Consider the following 7,934-nt stretch of genomic DNA (forward strand, 5'->3'; position numbering starts at 1 on the left):
CCAGATCCTGGGCTTTTTATGGTTTGGACCACGTAGTAATGTGATACCACACTGAAACAGTCGACTAAACCTGGTCACGATCAATATTTCAGAGGATAACGCACGCTAGGTCTACGTTAGGTGTGGGATTTGCTCTCATTAGGCGCATACTTTCGCATATTTCTCATACTTGATGGCCAGATTCTGGGCTTTTTTTGGCTTGGATCACGTAGTAATGAGGTGCCACACTGAAGCAGTCTATTAAACCTGGCTTTGATCAATATTTTAGAGAATAACGCATGCTAGGTCTAGGTTAGGTCTGGGATTTGCCCTCATCAGACTCATACTTTCGGATTCTTCACATACTTGGTGGCCAGATACTTGGCGTTTTCTGGATTGGAGCACGTAGTAATGCGGTACCACACTGAAACAGTCGCTTAACCCTGGTCTCGATCAATATTTTATAGGATTACGCAAGTTAGGTCTGGGTTAGTTCAGGGATTTACACTCATCAGTCTCATACTTTCGCATATTTCTCATACTTGATGGCCAGATTCTGGGCTTCATTTGGTTTGGATCACGTAGTAATGCGGTACCACATTGAAACAGTCTATTAAACCTGGTTTCGATCAATATTTCGAGGATAACGCATGTTAGGTCTAGGTTAGGTCTGGGATTTGCTCTCATCAGGCTCATACTTTCGCATATTTCTCATACTTGTTGGCCAGATCCTGGGCTTTTTATGGTTTGGACCACGTAGTAATGTGATACCACACTGAAACAGTCGACTAAACCTGGTCACGATCAATATTTTAGAGGATAACGCATGTTAGGTATAGGTTAGGTCTGGGATTTGCTCTCATCAGGCTCATACTTTCGCATATTTATCAATTTTGTTGGCCAGATCCTGGACTTCCACTGGTTTGGATCACGTAGTAATGTGGTACCACACTGATACAGTCGACTAAATCTGGTGTCGATCAATATTTTAGAGGACAACGCATGGTAGGTCTAGGGTAGGTCCGAGATTTGCTCTCATCAGGCTCATACTTTCGCATATTTCTCATACATGATGGCCGGATTCTGGGCTTCTTCCGGTATGGATCACGTAGTAATGTGATACCACACTGAAACAGTCGACTAAACCTGGTCTCGATCAATATTTCAGAGGATAACGCATGTTAGGTGTAGGTTAGGTCTAGGATTTGCTCTCATCAGGCTCATACTTCCGCATATTTCTCATACTTGATGGCCAGATTCTGAGCTTTTTCTGGTTTGGATCACGTAGTAATGTGATACCACCCTGAAACAGTCGACTAAACCTGGTCTCGATCAATATTTTAGAGGATAACGCATGTTAGGTCTAGGTTAGGTCTGGGATTTGCTCTCATCAGGCTCATACTTTCGCATATTTCTCATACTTGTTGGCCAGATCCTGGGCTTTTTATGGTTTGGACCACGTAGTAATGTGATACCACACTGAAACAGTCGACTAAACCTGGTCACGATCAATATTTCAGAGGATAACGCACGCTAGGTCTACGTTAGGTGTGGGATTTGCTCTCATTAGGCGCATACTTTCGCATATTTCTCATACTTGATGGCCAGATTCTGGGCTTTTTTTGGCTTGGATCACGTAGTAATGAGGTGCCACACTGAAGCAGTCTATTAAACCTGGCTTTGATCAATATTTTAGAGAATAACGCATGCTAGGTCTAGGTTAGGTCTGGGATTTGCCCTCATCAGACTCATACTTTCGGATTCTTCACATACTTGGTGGCCAGATACTTGGCGTTTTCTGGATTGGAGCACGTAGTAATGCGGTACCACACTGAAACAGTCGCTTAACCCTGGTCTCGATCAATATTTTATAGGATTACGCAAGTTAGGTCTGGGTTAGTTCAGGGATTTACACTCATTAGTCTCATACTTTCGCATATTTCTCATACTTGATGGCCAGATTCTGGGCTTCATTTGGTTTGGATCACGTAGTAATGCGGTACCACATTGAAACGGTCCATTAAAGCTGGTTTCGATCGATATTTTAGAGGAAAACGCATGTTAGGCCTAGGTTAGGTCTGGGATTTGCTCTCATCAGGCTCATACATTCGCATATTTCTCATACTTGTTGGCCAGATCCTGGGCTTTTTCTGGTTTGGATCACGTAGTAATGTGGCACCACACTGAAACAGTCGACTAAACCTGGTCACGATCAATATTTCAGAGGATAACGCACGCTAGGTCTACGTTAGGTGTGGGATTTGCTCTCATTAGGCGCATACTTTCGCATATTTCTCATACTTGATGGCCAGATTCTGGGCTTTTTTTTGCTTGGATCACGTAGTAATGGGGTACCACACTGAAACAGTCTATAAAACCTGGTTTCCATCAATATATTAGAGGATGACGCATGTTAGGTCTAGGTTAGGTCTGGGATTTGCTCTCATCAGGCTCATACTTTCGCATATTTCTCATACTTGTTGGCCAGATCCTGGGCTTTTTCTGGTTTGGATCACGTAGTAATGTGGCACCACACTGAAACAGTCGACTAAACCTGGTCACGATCAATATTTTAGAGGATAACGCATGTTAGGTATAGGTTAGGTCTGGGATTTGCTCTCATCAGGCTCATACTTTCGCATATTTATCAATTTTGTTGGCCAGATCCTGGACTTCCACTGGTTTGGATCACGTAGTAATGTGGTACCACACTGATACAGTCGACTAAACCTGGTGTCGATCAATATTTTAGAGGACAACGCATGGTAGGTCTAGGTTAGGTCTGAGATTTGCTCTCATCAGGCTCATACTTTCGCATATTTCTCATACTTGATGGTCGGATTCTGGGCTTCTTCCGGTATGGATCACGTAGTAATGTGATACCACACTGAAACAGTCGACTAAACCTGGTCTCGATCAATATTGCAGAGGATAACGCATGTTAGGTCTAGGTTAGGTCTAGGATTTGCTCTCATCAGGCTCATACTTCCGCATATTTCTCATACTTGATGGCCAGATTCTGAGCTTTTTCTGGTTTGGATCACGTAGTAATGTGATACCACCCTGAAACAGTCGACTAAACCTGGTCTCGATCAATATTTTAGAGGATAACGCATGTTAGGTCTAGGTTAGGTCTGGGATTTGCTCTCATCAGGCTCATACTTTCGCATACTTCTCATACTTGATGGCCAGATTCTGGGCTTTTTTTCGCTCGGATCACGTAGTAATGTGGTACCACACTGAAACTGTCTATCAAACCTGGTCTCGATCAATATTTTTGAGGATAACGCATGTTAGGTCTAGGTTAGGTCTGGGATTTGCTCTCATCAGGCTCATACTTTCGCATACTTCTCATACTTGATAGCCAGATTCTGGGCTTTTTTTTGCTTGGATCACGTAGTAATGTGGCATCACACTGAAACAGTCGACTAAACCTGGTCAGGATCAATATTTTAGAGGATAACGCATGTTAGGTATAGGTTAGTTCTGGGATTTGCTCTCATCAGGCTCATACTTTCGCATATTTCTCATACTTGTTGGCCAGATCCTGGGCTTTTTATGGTTTGGATCACGTAGTAATGTGGCATCACACTGAAACAGTCGACTAAACCTGGTCAGGATCAATATTTTAGAGGATAACGCATGTTAGGTATAGGTTAGTTCTGGGATTTGCTCTCATCAGGCTCATACTTTCGCATATTTCTCATACTTGTTGGCCAGATCCTGTGCTTTTTATGGTTTGGATCACGTAGTAATGTGGTACCAAACTGAAACAGTCCATGAAACCTGGTTTCGATCAATATTTCAGAGGATATCGCATGTTAGGTCTAGGTTAGGTCGGGGATTTGCTCTCATCAGGCTCATACTTTCGCATACTTCTCATACTTGATGGCCAGATTCTGGGCTTTTCTTTGCTTGGATCACGTAGTAATGAGGTACCACACTGAAGCAGTCTATAGAAACCTGGCTTTGATCAATATTTTAGAGAATAACGCATGTTAGGTCTAGGTTAGGTCTGGGATTTGCCCTCATCAGACTCATACTTTCGGATTCTTCACATACTTGCTGGCCAGATACTCGGCGTTTTCTGGATTGGAGCACGTAGTAATGCGGTACCACACAGAAACAGTCGCTTAACCCTGGTCTCGATCAATATTTTATAGGATTACGCAAGTTAGGTCTGGGTAAGTTCAGGGATTTGCACTCATCAGTCTCATACTTTCGCTAATTTCTCATACTTGATGGCCAGATTCTGGGCTTTATTTGGTTTGGATCACGTAGTAATGCGGTACCACATTGAAACGGTCCATTAAAGCTGGTTTCGATCGATATTTTAGAGGATAACGCATGTTAGGTCTAGGTTAGGTCTGGGATTTGCTCTCATCAGGCTCATACATTCGCATATTTCTCATACTTGTTGGCCAGATCCTGGGCTTTTTCTGGTTTGGATCACGTAGTAATGTGATACCTCACTGAAACAGTCGACTAAACCTGGTCTCGATCAATATTTTAGAGGATAACGCATGTTAGGTCTAGGTTAGGTCTGGGATTTGCTCTCATCAGGCTCATACTTTCGCATACTTCTCATACTTGATGGCCAGATTCTGGGCTCTTTTTTGCTTGGATCACGTAGTAATGGGGTACAACACTGAAACAGTCTATTAAACCTGGTTTCGATCAATATTTTAGAGGATAACGCATGTTAGGTCTAGGTTAGGTCTGGGATTTGTTCTCATCTGGCTCATACTTTCGCATATTTCTCATACTTGATGGCCGGATTCTGGGCTTCTTCCGGTATGGATCACGTAGTAATGTGATACCACACTGAAACAGTCGACTAAACCTGGTCTCGATCAATATTTCAGAGGATACCGCATGTTAGGTGTAGGTTAGGTCTGGGATTTGCTCTCATCAGGCTCATACTTTCGCATATTTATCAATCATGTTGGCCAGATTCTGGGCTTTTTTTCGCTCGGATCACGTAGTAATGTGGTACCACACTGAAACTGTCTATCAAGCCTGGTATCGATCAATATTTTAGAGGATAACACATGTTAGGTCTAGGTTAGGTCTAGGATTTGCTCTCATCAGGCTCATACTTCCGCATATTTCTCATACTTGATGGCCAGATTCTGAGCTTTTTCTGGTTTGGATCACGTAGTAATGTGATACCACCCTGAAACAGTCGACTAAACCTGGTCTCGATCAATATTTTAGAGGATAACGCATGTTAGGTCTAGGTTAGGTCTGGGATTTGCTCTCATCAGGCTCATACTTTCGCATACTTCTCATACTTGATGGCCAGATTCTGGGCTTTTTTTTGCTTGGATCGCGTAGTAATGGGGTACAACACTGAAACAGTCTATTAAACCTGGTTTCGATCAATATTTTAGAGGATAACGCATGTTAGGTCTAGGTTAGGTCTGGGATTTGCTCTCATCAGGCTCATACTTTCGCATATTTCTCATATTTGTTGGCCAGATCCTGGGCTTTTTATGGTTTGGATCACGTAGTAATGTGGCATCACACTGAAACAGTCGACTAAACCTGGTCAGGATCAATATTTTAGAGGATAACGCATGTTAGGTCTAGGTTAGGTCTGGGATTTGCTCTCATCAGGCTCATACATTCGCATATTTCTCATACTTGTTGGCCAGATCCTGGGCTTTTTCTGGTTTGGATCACGTAGTAATGGGGTACCACACTGAAACAGTCTATAAAACCTGGTTTCGATCAATATTTTAGAGGATAACGCATGTTAGGTCTAGATTAGGTCTGGGATTTGCTCTCATCAGGCTCATACTTTCGCATATTTCTCATACTTGTTAGCCAGATCCTGGGCTTTTTCTGGTTTGGATCACGTAGTAATGTGGCACCACACTGAAACAGTCGACTAAACCTGGTCACGATCAATACTTTAGAGGATAACGCATGTTAGGTATAGGTTAGGTCTGGGATTTGCTCTCATCAGGCTCATACTTTCGCATATTTATCAATTTTGTTGGCCAGATCCCGGACTTCCACTGGTTTGGATCACGTAGTAATGTGGTACCACACTGATACAGTCGACTAAACCTGGTGTCGATCAATATTTTAGAGGACAACGCATGGTAGGTCTAGTTTAGGTCTGAGATTTGCTCTCATCAGGCTCATACTTTCGCATATTTCTCATACTTGATGGCCAGATTCTGGGTTTTTTCCGGTGTGGGTCACGTAGTAATGTGGTACCACACTGAAACAGTCGACTAAACCTGGTCTCGATCAATATTACAGAGGATAACGCATGTTAGGTCTAGGTTAGGCCTGGGATTTGCCCTCATCAGACTCATACTGTCGCATTCTTCTGATACTTGTGGAACAGATCCTGGGTTTTTTTCTGCTTTGGATCAGGTAGTAATGTGGTACCACACTGAAACAGTCAATTAAACCTAGTCTTGGTCAACATTTCAAAGGATATCCCATGTTAAGTCTGGGTTAGGTCTCGGATTTGCCCTCATCAGGCTCATACTTTCGCATTTTTCGCATACTCGTTGACCAGATCCTGGGCTTTTTCACGTTTGGATCACGTGGTGATGTGGTACCACACTGAAACAGTCAATGAAGCCTAGTCTGGGTCAACATTTCAAAGGATAACGCATGTTAGGTATAGGTTAGGTCTGGGATTTGCTCTCATCAGGCCCATACTTTCGCATATTTATCAATCTTGTTGGCCAGATCCTGGGCTTCCACTGGTTCGGATCACATAGTAATGTGGTACCACACTGACAAAGTCAAATAAACCTGGTTTCGATCAATATTTTAAAGGATAACACATGTTAGGTCTAGATTAGGTCTAGGATTTGCTCTCATCAGGCTCATACTTTCGCATATTTCTCATACTTGATGGCCAGATTCTGAGCTTTTTCCGGTTTGGATCACGTAGTAATGTGGTACCACACTGAAACAGTCCATGAAACCTGGTTTCGATCAATATTTTAGAGGATATCGCATGTTAGGTCTAGGTTAGGTCTGGGATTTGCTCTCATCAGGCTCATACTTTCGCATATTTCTCATACTTGATGGCCAGATTCTGGGCTTTTTTTTGCTTGGATCACGCAGTAATGGGGTACAACACTGAAACAGTCTATTAAACCTGGTTTCGATCAATATTTTAGAGGATAACGCATGTTAGGTCTAGGTTAGGTCTGGGATTTGCTCCCATCAGGCTCATACTTTCGCATATTTCTCATACTTGTTGGCCAGATCCTGGGCTTTTTCTGGTTTGGATCACGTAGTAATGTGGCACCACACTGAAACAGTCACTAAACCTGGTCACGATCAATATTTTAGAGGATAACGCATGTTATGTATAGGTTAGTTCTGGGATTTGCTCTCATCAGGCTCATACTTTCGCATATTTATCAATCTTGTTGGCCAGATCCTGGGCTTCCACTGGTTTGGATCACGTAGTAATGTGGTACCACACTGAAACAGTCGACTAAACCTGGTCACGATCAATATTTTAGGGGATAACGCATGTTAGGTCTAGGTTAGGTCTGGGATTTGCTCTCATCAGGCTCATACTTTCCCATATTTCTCATACTTGTTGGCCAGATCCTGGGCTTTTTCTGGTTTGGATCAGTAATGTGGTACCACACTGAAGCAGTCGACTAAACCTGTTCAGAATCAATATTTTAGGGGATAACGCATGATCGGTCTAGGTTACGTCTGGGATTTGCTCTCATCAGGCTCATGCTGTCGCATATTTCTCATACTTGATGGCCAGATTCTGGGCTTTTTTTGGCTTGGAACACGTAGTAATGGGGTACAACACTGAAACAGTCTATTAAACCTGGTTTCGATCAATATTTTAGAGGATAACGCATGTTAGGTCTAGGTTAGGTCTGGGATTTGCTCTCATCAGGCTCATACTTTCGCATATTTCTCATACTTGTTGGCAAGATCCTGGGCTTTTT

This window comes from Colletes latitarsis, unplaced genomic scaffold (assembly GCF_051014445.1).
Source record: "Colletes latitarsis isolate SP2378_abdomen unplaced genomic scaffold, iyColLati1 scaffold0002, whole genome shotgun sequence".
NCBI lineage: Eukaryota > Metazoa > Arthropoda > Insecta > Hymenoptera > Colletidae > Colletes > Colletes latitarsis.